Source organism: Aythya ferina (genome assembly GCF_964211825.1).
Source record: "Aythya ferina genome assembly, chromosome: W".
NCBI lineage: Eukaryota > Metazoa > Chordata > Aves > Anseriformes > Anatidae > Aythya > Aythya ferina.
Genome location: NC_140313.1, coordinates 13,670,800 through 13,683,302, shown reverse-complemented (window position 1 = coordinate 13,683,302; position 12,503 = coordinate 13,670,800). Strand labels below are relative to the sequence as shown.

The window sequence follows — 12,503 nt, the reverse complement described above, 5'->3', positions numbered from 1 at the left end:
CAGATGGTAGGGCTATGTTTCCACCCCTGGGGCAGTCGATTCCAAGTATACTGAATGCCCCTCCAAGTGAAAGCGAATTGTGGCCTGCATGCTGCTGCTAGAGGGATAGAGAAAAATGCATTAGCAATATCAATTGTAGCATACCACTTGGCTGCCTTTGACTCTAGTTCGTACTGGAGTTCCAGCATGTCTGGCACTGCTGCACTTAGTGGTGGTGTGACTTCATTCAGGCCCCGATAGTCCACTGTTAGCCTCCACTCGCCATTGGACTTCCGCACTGGCCATATAGGACTGTTAAAAGGTGAATGAGTCTTGCTGATCACTCCTTGGCTCTCCAGATGGTGAACTAACTCATGGATAGGAATCAGGGAGTCTCGGTTGGTGCGATATTGCCGCCGGTGCACAGTTGTAGTTGCAATTGGCACTTGCTGTTCTTCAATCCTCAGCAATCCTACAGCAGAAGGGTCTTGTGAGAGACCAGGCAGGGTAGACAGCTGCTTAATCTTCTCTGTGCTCAAGGCAGCTATGCCAAAAGCCCACCGGTACCCTTTTGGATCCTTGAAGTACCCTTTCCTGAGGTAGTCTATGCCAAGGATGCACGGAGCCTCTGGGCCAGTCACGATGGGGTGCTTTTGCCACTCATTCCCAGTTAGACTCACTTCAGCTTCCAATATGGTTAGCTCTTGGGATCCCCCCGTCACTCCAGAGATAGAGATGGGTTCTGCCCCTTGGTGGCCTGACGGCATTAGGGTACACTGTGCGCCTGTGTCCACTAAAGCTTTATATTTTTGCGGTTCCGGTGTGCCAGGCCATCGAATCCACACAGTCCAGTAAATCCGGTTGTCCCTCTCCTCTACCTGGCCAGAGGCAGGGCCCCACTAATCCTGGTCGGAGTATCTATCAATTATTTCTTCCAAACGTGAAGCAGAAACCTCTTCATCAGGGTCAGGAGTAATACTATTCCTTCTACTGCCTCTGGGGGACTGTTCAACAGAAACTGGGGCAGCAATCTTCCTAGGGGCCCTCTTTGTTGCTGTTGTATCTTTCCGTAGCTCACGTACCCGAGCAGCTAGGGCCGAGGTCGGTTCACCATCCCACTTCCTCATATCTTCCCCGTGGTCACGTAAATAAAACCACAAGGTACCTCGCGGTGTGCGTCCCGGATTCTCCCTTGTTTGAGCCGGGGACTGCTGGCGCTTGATGGCCGAAAGATTTTTCCGTTTAGGTGAGGACGAAGCTATGTGTTCATCTAACCGTTGGGACAGTTTCTCCACAGCTGAAATGCAGCCCCGTACTGGGGGAGAGAGATTTTCTTCATATTTATGAAGCTGGTTGGACACGGTATCCACAGTTGGCCCCATCCCCTCGTCCCAACCCATGACTGCCAGTGTGCTGGCATGTGTTGGGGGTGCAGCTCGTACAAACTTCCGCCACATGGACGCTGTGCATTGCACTTCATCGGGGTCTTTAGGTGCCTGGGCGTTGTTTAAATCACTATAAAGCATCTCCAGCACAGCTAATTCCCGCAGCTGCTGGAGGCCCTTATCCATAGTGGTCCATTTGTTTACTTGGTAGACAATATCCTCTTTGTGGGGATACCTTTCTTTCACTGCTGTTAGGATTCGCCTCCAGAGGCTGATAACTTGTGCCTCTCTTCCAATTACTCTATCAATGAGTCTTTCTCTAGAAAGGGATCCCAGCTGCTTGGCTTCGTTGCCTTCTAGCTGTTGGGTATTGGCCCCACTATCCCAGCATCGAAGCAGCCAAGTGAGGATGTGCTCACCTGGATGGCGACTGAAGTCTTTCCGTATTTCTCGCAGCTCACTCAGAGATAGAGACCGAGTAGTTTCTGATTCATCTATGATTTCAGTCTCTTCTTCGCGATGTTGCCGTGATAACGCTGCTTTAGAGCCACTTGCCTTTTCCTCTTCTCCCTCATCCGTAGAAGGAGCTTCTTCCCTTACTAAACGACCTGATCTCCGTTTCCACTGTTTCGTCTTCACTACAGGGGCGACTGATACCATAGATGGTCGGTCCTCTAGGGTAGTCACAGTGTGTGCTGTCTCATTATCAAATTCAGGAACCTCCCTATCCCCTTGAGGGTGCTGGGCAATGTTAATTGACATCTGATAGGCGTAAGCCAGACCCCAGCAGAGTGCAGCCAGCTGGTGGAGTTCTCTAGTATTGCCAGGGTCAGGGCATACGTCTTTCAAACATTCCACCAGTTTTCTTGGATTTTGTACTTGTTCAGGGGTGAAATTTAGAACCATTGGAGGAGAAAACCGTGATAGGTACCTGCCCAAATCCCCCCACACACCTTGCCACCCACAACTTTGTCTGGGGACAGGTCCTTGAATAATATTCTTAATAAATTGCTTTACTTTGGGGAAGATGACAAACACTAGACCTAGTGATAGGAGGATAATATCTGACCAGGGGTATCCAAGATACTGAAAGGCTGCTGTAATTAGCCCACAGGGAGAAAAGTAGAAGGCACTGTAATTCCTAATATTTTCAATAAGATAATCTCCAGGAGACCAGGAGGATAACAATGCCGGGTCTGAATACCAAACAAAACTGAAGGCCAGTATGTTACAGCACAACATGATAAAAAAAACAAGCACAGACTTCAACACTTTCTCCGATCGGATGTAAAGGAAAAAAGAAAACAGAGAGTGGGCTATATACAACATATCCACACAGAAAAGTATTACCAGAAAACCGAGCATTATGACTACCAATATGTTAGTTGTAAATACTTCAATCAATGCTATTATTATCTCAACCCTCGAGCCCCACGTTGGGCGCCAAAAAGGACTGTGGTGGTTTTACTCAGGTGGGCAGCCGAGCTCCACCACAACCGCTCTCTCACTCCCCCTCTCCTCAAAGAGGAAGGGGGAGAAAATACAACACAGAGAACTCGAGGTTTGAGATAAGAAAGGTTTAATTAAAGGGAAAGGGAATGGGAGGGAAAAAAACAGAGACAAAAGAAGCAATCAGTCCGCGCGGAAGCACAGAGAGAGGAAAAATTATTCTCTACTTCCCATCAGCGAGCGGTGTTCGGCCACGTCCTGGGAAGCAGGGCCCCAAACGCGTAGTGGTTGTTCAGGAGGAACAGCCCCCTCCCCCACGAGAGTCCCCCCTTTTATTGCTGAGTGTGACATCAGGTGTTATGGAATATCCCTTTGGTTAGTTTAGGTCAGCTGCCCCAGCAATGTCCCCTCCCCATCACTTGCCCACCCCCAGCCTGCTGGCTCTTGGGGGCTTGGAAGGAGTCCTGATGCTGTGCCAGCACTATGCAGCAATAGACACAACACTGGAGTGATATCAGTGCTGTTCCAGCTACGAGTGCAGAGTACAGCACTGTGTAGGCTGCTGTAGGGAAAAGGTGACTCCAGCTCAGACAGACCCAACACAGAGGTACACATCGGACCTCCCCATTCCTCCCCCATAACGAAGATGCTTTAACCGCTTGGCTTGCTTGATTGCAGCATGTTTCACAATCATGAATAACTTGTGCAATAGCAGTCATGGTCAGGTTCGCCCATCGATCCTGAGCCCATCTGTATGTTGCAACCCTGCCTTGATGGCCTGAGGTGTCATGGGCCCATCGAGCTATAAATAATTCACCCTTATGTTGCCAGTCCAAGTCCACCTGAGCTACTTCAATCTTAGCAGCCTGATCCACCTGCTGGTTCTTTGGATGTTCTTCAGTAGCCTGATTCTTGGGCACGTGAGCATCTACATGGCGTACTTTTACAGCCAGGTTCTCCACCCGGGCAGCAACCTGGTACGCCCCTCTGATTATTATCCTCTTTTGATAGTCCAGGCAGGCAGTGACAACATTGAAGAGAGAAGCCTGAAGGCTATCAAACAAGACTTTAGGGGGCTGGGTCGGTTAGTGGATGGAGCGGGAGTGCAGGTGGTGTTTTCGTCCATCCCTACGGTGGCAGGGAGGGGTACAGAGAGGACACGGAAAGCCCACCTGTTAAACACGTGGCTCCGGGGCTGGTGCCAACGCAGAAATCTTGGGTTTTTCGATCATGGGGCGCTTTACTCTGCACCTGGCCTGATGGCCGCAGACGGGTCCCTATCTTTTAGGGGAAAAAGGATCCTGGGCCAGGAGCTGGCAGGGCTCATTGAGAGGGCTTTAAACTAGGTAAGAAGGGGGATGGGGCTGAAGCTAGGATTGTTGGGGCTGTGCCAGGGGGAACAATAGCAAGGCCGGAGGATAAGGCAATGGCCCAGCTGAAGTACATCTACACCAATGCACGCAGCATGGGTAACAAAGAGGAGGAGATGGAAGCCATCGTGCAGCAGGCAGGCCACGACTTGGTTGCCATCACTGAGACGTGGTGGGTACACTCTCATGACTGGAGTGCTGCAATGGCTGGCTATAAGCTCTTCAGAAGGGACAGGCACCACAGAAGGGGTGGTGGTGTGGCTCTCTATATTAGAGAGTCTTTCGAGGTTGTAGAACTCAAGTCTGGGAACGACAAGGTCGAGTCCCTTTGGGTTAGGATCGGCAGGGACAATAAGGCTAGCGTCCTGGTCGGGGTCTGCTATTGACCGCCGAACCAGGATGAGGAGACGGATGAGGAATTCTACAGGCAGCTGACAGAAGTTGCGAAATCTTCAGCGCTTGTTCTCGTGGGGGACTTCAACTTCCCTGACATATCCTGGAAGCACAACACAGCCCAGAGAAAGCAGTCTAGGAGGTTTCTGGAGAGCGTGGAAGATAGCTTCCTGACACAGCTGGTTAGTGAGCCTACCAGGGGTGGCACCCCGCTAGACCTTCTCTTCACAAACAGAGAAGGACTGGTGGAGGATGTGATTGTCGGGAGCTGTCTTGGGCAGAGTGACCACGAAATGGTGGAGTTCACTATTCTTGGCGAGGCCAGGACGGGGACCAGTAAAACCGCTCTATTGGACTTCCGGAGGGCTGACTTTGAGCTGCTCAGGACACTAGTTGGTGGAGTCCCTTGGGAGGCGGTTCTGAAGGGCAGAGGGGTCCAGGAAGGCTGGGCGCTCTTCAAGAGGAAAGTCTTAATGGCGCAGGAACGGTCTGTCCCCACGTGCCCAAAGACGAGCTGGCGGGGAAGAAGACCAGCCTGGCTGAACAGAGAATTGTGGCTTGATCTTAGGAGAAAAAAGAGGGTTTATAAGCTTTGGAAAAGTGGGCAGGCCACTAGGGAGGACTTTAAGGATGTAGCGAGGCTGTGCAGGGACAAAAGTAGGAAGGCCAAAGCTCATCTGGAGCTCAATCTGGCTACTGCCGTTAAAGATAACAAAAAACGTTTCTATAAATACATCAACACAAAAAGGAGGACTAAGGAGAATCTCCATCCTTTACTGGATGCGGGGGGAAACTTAGTTACAAGAGATGAGGAGAAGGCGGAGGTGCTCAATGCCTTCTTTGCCTCAGTCTTTAGCGGCAATACCAGTTGTTCTCTGGATACCCAGTACCCTGAGCTGGTGGAAGGGGATGGGGAGCAGGATGTGGCCCTCACTATCCATGAAGAACTGGTTGGTGACCTGCTACAGCACTTAGATGTGCACAAGTCGATGGGGCCGGATGGGATCCACCCAAGGGTACTGAGAGAACTGGCAGAGGAGCTGGCCAAGCCGCTTACCATCATTTATCAGCAGTCCTGTCTATCGGGGGAGGTCCCAGTTGACTGGCGGCTAGCAAATGTGACGCCCATCTACAAGAAGGGCCGGAGGGCAGACCTGGGAAACTACAGGCCTGCCAGTTTGACCTCAGTGCCAGGGAAGCTCATGGAGCAGATCCTCCTGAGAGTCATCACGCAGCACTTGCAGGGCAAGCAGGCGATCAGGCCCAGTCAGCATGGGTTTATGAAAGGCAGGTCCTGCTTGACGAACCTGATCTCCTTCTATGACAAAGTGACGCGCTGGGTGGACGAGGGAAAGGCTGTGGATGTGGTCTACCTTGACTTCAGCAAGGCTTTTGACACCGTCTCCCACAGCATTCTCCTCAAGAAACTGGCTGCTCTTGGCTTGGACTGGCGCACGCTTCGTTGGGTTAGAAACTGGCTGGATAGCCGGGCCCAAAGAGTCGTGGTGAATGGAGTCAGGTCCAGTTGGAGGCCAGTCACTAGTGGCTTCCCCCAGGGCTCGGTGCTGGGGCCGGTCCTCTTTAATATCTTCATCGATGATCTGGACGAGGGCATCGATTGCACCCTCAGTAAATTCGCAGATGACACCAAGTTAGGTGTGTGTGTTGATCTGCTCGAGGGTAGGAAGGCTCTGCAGGAGGATCTGGATAGGCTGCACCAATGGGCTGAGGTCAACTGCATGAAGTTTAATAAGGCCAAGTGCCGGGTCCTGCACCTGGGGCGCAATAACCCCAAGCAGAGCTACAGGCTGGGAGAGGAATTGTTGGAGAGCTGCCAGGCAAAGAAGGACCTGGGAGTGATGGTGGATAGTCGGCTGAATATGAGCCAGCAGTGTGCTCAGGTGGCCAAGAAGGCCAACGGCATCCTGGCTTGTATCAGAAACAGTGTGACCAGCAGGGCTAGGGAGGTGATTGTCCCCCTGTACTCGGCTCTGGTGAGGCCACACCTCGAGTACTGTGTTCAGCTTTGGGCCCCTTGCTACAAGAAGGACATCGAGGTGCTTGAGCGGGTCCAGAGAAGGGCGACGAAGCTGGTGAGGGGTCTGGAGAACAAGTCCTACGAGGAGCGGCTGAGGGAGCTGGGCTTGTTCAGCCTGGAGAAGAGAAGGCTCAGGGGCAACCTTATCGCTCTCTATAGATTCCTCAAGAGAGTCTGTAGCGAGGTGGGGGTTGGTCTGTTCTCCCACGTGCCTGGTGACAGGACGAGGGGGAATGGGCTTAAGTTGCGCCAGGGGAGTTTTAGGTTGGATCTTAGGAAGAACTTCTTTACCGAATGGGTTGTTAAACATTGGAACAGGCTGCCCAGGGAAGTTGTGGAGTCACCATCCCTGGAAGTCTTCAAAAGACGTTTAGATGTAGAGCTTAGGGATATGGTTTAGTGGGGACTGTTAGCGTTAGGTCAGAGGTTGGACTCGATGATCTTGAGGTCTCTTCCAACCTAGAAATTCTGTGATTCTGTGATTCTGTGATATGCTGCCGATATCTCTTTTTTTGTTGGGACTGTAGCGGGCCTCAGATCCTCTGTATCCGCAATTCCAAAACCCCAGGGGTCGACCTCGCTTTTCCCGGGACTCTTTCTGCCAGAGGCTCCAGGTGGCGCCATTCTCCCTGGCTGCGGTGTAGAGCACATTCCTTACATCTGGTCCTGTTCGGACTGGCCCAAGGGCTACTGCATGAGCTATTTCCTGCTTAATTAGTTCAAAGGCTTGTCGTTGCTCAGGGCCCCATTCAAAATCATTCTTCTCACGGGTTACTTGGTAGAGCGGGTTTACAATCAGACTGTAATTTGGCATGTGCATTCTCCAAAACCCCACGGCACCTAGGAAAGTTTGTGTTTCTTTTTTGCTAGTTGTTAGAGACATAGCTGTTATTTTGTTGATCGCATCCATTGGGATTAGACAGCGTCCATCTTGACATTTTATTCCTAAAAACTGGATCTCTTCTGCAGGTCCTTTGACTTTATTTTGTTTTATGGCTGTAATAACTGGCTAAGTCCCATTTACCCCTAATAGAGGTAAGCAAACAGCACTGGGTGAGCCGGGAGTCTCTGCTCCACCAAGATGCACACAAGTTACATCAAGCGGCTGGTTTTTATGCTCCTAGGCTCCTACATATTCATTGTTACTTCTAGAAAAGGCAGGGTTATTATAATTAGTTCCCGGAATCCAAACCCTCCTTCTGGAGCATGTGTATCAGTCTACGGTGGTCCCTCTGGGGGTCTCTTGTGCTGAAGGCTCGTAGTCTTCCTCCCAGGGTTTTTTTCTTGTCCTTCTCCTTTGTCCATCTTGGCCGGATGTCAGAGACTTGTTCAGTGTCCCCTGCAAGCTTTGTCTTTTAGTTGTCCTTCGGCTTTCCCCTTCTCCTTAATCTCTTGGCCAGATATCAGAGACTTGCATAGTGTCCCATGCAATAGTAATAATAGTCAGCAGTTATTCTGAAACCCCTTTGTTCTCTTATCCCCTATTGAAACGAATTGCTGAACCATTCCTTTGCAAGATACAAGAACTATATACATTAACCACTCTGTTTTTCTTAGACTTGTGGTTACAGAAGGGCATGTAAGACAGAAGGTCCCATAAGTTGCAATACAGACAATGAAGCACAAGGACTGTAACAGAGAAAGCATGCAACTACAAAGCTTTTGGAAGAAATGAAAGCTTATCTAAATTCCTTCAGGTAAAGATTCATGGAAGACAGATGTTTGCAATGAAGCTTTGCACAATTCAGGAAGGAGGCAACAAAAAAAACCTCACACCTCAGATATATTTGAATAGTACTTGGGCAATGCTGGAACTTGCTTTTATCATGCTGTACTGGCATTTTAAGTATGCAGGTAAGTCCCTTCCAGCAGATTCATGAAACACACAGATAAAATTGTTTTATAATTGGGACGCTATATTAAATTAAGCTCTAATTACTTTTCCTACTGAAAGTGTATTAAATTAGAAAAAGCAGATCAAAGAGTTGAATATCTCAGAAATCAAGCAGATTAAAAACATACAGGTCTCAGGTACAGATGAGCCTAACATTCCCGTAATAGCAACTGACAGTTGCTGATAGACTACAATAAACAACCTAGCTAGTTCAGCGTAGAAGATAAATAGAGCAATAAAAATATTCAATGACCTGAATAAAAAAGTGCATGCATGCATGTGTGTGCAGATACATAAGTAAAGCAATGGAGTCACTAGTACTCACTGCTGACTATGCACTGAACAATAGTACAAGCTCATTTCCAAAGTTTATAAAGGCTAAGTATTTTCCATTGACATGAAGACAGCAAGAAACTTAAATACATTAAAGCAAGGCAATACCACTCTCATAGCTGTAGATACAGATACTGCATTCAAAAAGATTAGAACAAAGAAGGAAAGAAGGTAGGTCTACAAATAGAAAAAATGAAACAGATAATAGGAGTCTGAAATATCCAGTGCTGCCTTTGCTTCTGCATTCACACAAATTAGGAAGGAGTAGAAGGATATAAGGAAAAAAAAAAAAAGATGCATGAACAAAAATAACCTCCCTTTGCACGTCAACAAGCAATATTAAACTGAAGATTAAAATGCTATCTTAATACACACTTAATATTTGCTGATATCATTTATTTTTATAGAGTGAATTTGGCAACTTTGGCTTTGGGTTATGTCTCCTCTTCTGTACTGGTATGTTATACTATATCTAGAAATCTTATAATGTGCTTTAGGCTTTAAGGTCATGATCTAATCAAAATACATATGGTTTATGTTCTGCTTATTGTAATAAACTTCAGGCTGCTACAAAATGTGACAGCATGACTCTTACTCTGGGTTCCTGGCTGGGTCTCCCAGCTGTACCTGCAGTGACACTCTACAGACATGAGGATCCTTCTTTGGTACGTTCAGCTTTTCAGTCTTTATTCTCAAGACATTGAAACTTTAATTATGATTGTAGTCTTCTTCTCTAATAAGCATCATTATTAAACTTACTAGCTTAATAAGCATCATAAGCATCTAAATTATAATTTGCACAAGACCCCCTATTTAAACTGTGGTGCATTCTGTAATCTGGCAAAAATGAAATAATGGAAAAATGTTAATAGAAGATTTTTGTTTGTTTGTTTTCCTCTTTAGTCCTTAGCAGCGGGGCTAACATCAAGTCAGCCTGTAGAGAAACTTCGTGCCCTGCCCCTGTGGCTCTCCTTGCAGTACTTGGGCCATGATGGAATTGTGGAAAGGATAAAGCATGCTTCACAACTAGTAAGCAGCACTTGGTTGGTTGGTTGGTTGGTTGGTTGAACAACATAGCCTTGATAATGGCTACATTGCTTCTCTGAGTATGGGCTGGGGGCTGTACTTGAGAATCATTATCAGAATTAACAGTCTGAATCTCCAAGCAGAGAAGAAGTTCAGTTAGCAGCACAGTACAAGTGATACCCAGATGGCTGTCACAGAACACTGTTACACTTAGGATTGTTTTTATAATAACTGTTAATACATCTTTTTGATCATGATGTGTTGTAGAGGAATCAGCTAGAAATATAGTAGTTATTGACAACATAGCATTAGTTCATACTGTTATGAACAAATAATGAAAGAAGAATAGTAATATCAGGGGGAACAATGTTTCCAGAATGTATATTTTATTAGCTTTAATGTGAAATACTTCATTTTTGTTCATTCTAACTATAAAAATCCACAATCTTTTTTTTTTTTTCAATCACTTCTATATTAACTGTTTTGCTTGAAAACTGCTAAAAGACTTATTTTTGTACTCTTCTTGGCATTACACTGATTCAAGCAATAGTAAATTACAAAGCTTGACAAAAAGGATTTCAACACATTTCTTCAAATGCAGTAGCAAGTGTACTATTTTTGAATTAAGATCCTTCAGTAAAACTTACCGTCCGATATAACATGTATGTTAGAAAATGCCTTGTTTATGTACAAAGCATTTGTATTAAAAGTATAGCGCTTTCTCAAAATTCAGAGAAGAGCAAAGGGAAATGGAAAGCTTCTGTAAAGGTTAATGAAGAAACTATTGGCACGAAAGACCTAAAAGAGTGACAAAATAATGTTAGTCATTAAGATTTTTGTGGCGTTGAAGAGTGATCTTAGCTTTTATAATAGTCTATTAATAGTCTTTAACCACACAAGAATGTCTTCTCTAATGAAAATAATTTAAAAAGCTATCATAACCAGTTGCTATGGTAGCTTTGGGAAAATTAACTGTTCTGCTACACACTGTGCTTTAGTTAGTCAACGGAGCTGTATTATCTCTGCTACTTTGTCAACAAATACACTTAAGACTTGAAGAAAAACACTGTACACAGTGTTTTACGAGTAATGGAAAAATAATTTGTTTTGTATTACATTTATAAACAAGAACTAAATGGATCTCCAGCACCTCGTAGGGGTTTGTTAACAAATGGAGATTATGGTGGTGAGTGTTTAAAGTTTATCAGAATAAGTTTCAGCTTCTAAAACTGTTTTTGTCCTGTTCTTTTTTTCCTTTCTGCTGTGGTCTTCTAGAGTCAAAGGTTGCTGGAAAACTTGAAAAACCTGGATTTCATTAAAACTTCGATACGATCTGTATTTAATACTTCGGTTGTATAGCTTAGTCTTTACTATATTAAATGATAAAACTAATTTTTGTTCAAAGGAAATTATCTAAAAATATTTAAAACACAGTAATTAAAAATGTTTGGTATCCTTTTTAGTTAAGTTCAGGTATTCAGTGAAATTGTGTGGCTTGGTTGTGTATGGCCTCTAGATTGTACTTGTTCCATTGCTATGAACTCCTGCACTCATTGGAGCTGACAATAACATGCAGAAATTGTCTCCAGAGCTTGATTTAATTCCCATTTAAAATGTCCATTTGTTCAGTAATACATTTATGAAACAGATAATACATTTATGACAGCAATTTCCATAAGCCTCTCAAATACATTCTGCCTCCATCTTGCCCTTGAGATGGTGCTGTGAACCCAAGAAGTTGGTTCTCGGACTTATTGAGGCGCACCTGGGGGACAAAGCAGTCATTGGTCCCAGCCAGCATGGGTTTGTGAAGGGTAGGTCCTGCCTAACTAACCTGATTTCCTTTTATGATAAGATCACCCGTATGGTGGACCAAGGGAAACCAGCTGATGTGATTTTTTTGGACTTCAGCAAGGCTTTTGACACGGTTTCCCATAGGATCCTACTGGACAAAATGTCCACCATACAGCTAAATAAAAACATCATACGATGGGTGAGCAATTGGCTAACGGGCAGGGCCCAAAGGGTTATGGTAAATGGGGCTGCGTCAGGCTGGCGGGCGGTCACCAGTGGGGTCCCTCAAGGCTCCATTTTAGGGCCGGTACTTTTCAATATTTTTATAAACGATCTGGATGTAGGAATAGAGGGTATTTTGAGCAAGTTTGCTGATGACACCAAACTTGGAGGAGTTGTGGACTCGAATGAGGGTGGAAAGGCCTTACAGAGGGATCTGGACAGGTTGGAGAGCTGGGCGATCACCAACCGCATGAAGTTCAATAAGAGCAAGTGCCGGGTCCTGCACCTGGGACGGGGAAACCCTGGCTGCACGTACAGACTGGGCGATGAGACGCTGGAGAGCAGCCTAGAAGAGAGGGATCTGGGGGTCGTGGTAGACAGCAAGTTGAATATGAGCCAGCAATGTGCCCTGGCAGCCAGGAGGGCCAACCGTGTCCTGGGGTGCATCAAGCACGGCATCGGTAGTAGGTCAAGGGAGGTGATTGTCCCGCTCTACTCTGCGCTGGTGCGGCCTCACCTCGAGTACTGTGTGCAGTTCTGGGCACCACAGTATAAAAAGGACATGAAACTGTTGGAAAGTGTCCAGAGGAGGGCTACGAAGATGGTGAAAGGCCTGGAGG

At 46.4% G+C, this 12,503-nt stretch overlaps 1 long non-coding RNA gene across 1 annotated transcript; it reads left to right on the top strand.

Moving 5' to 3' along the window:
• Nucleotides 1-9,181: 9,181 nt before the first annotated feature.
• Nucleotides 9,182-11,276, top strand: LOC311426371. The gene is made up of 4 exons (XR_014686676.1): nt 9,182-9,297; nt 9,405-9,506; nt 9,745-9,870; nt 11,143-11,276. It is a non-coding gene; the product is annotated as an uncharacterized lncRNA (long non-coding RNA).
• Nucleotides 11,277-12,503: the final 1,227 nt, after the last annotated feature.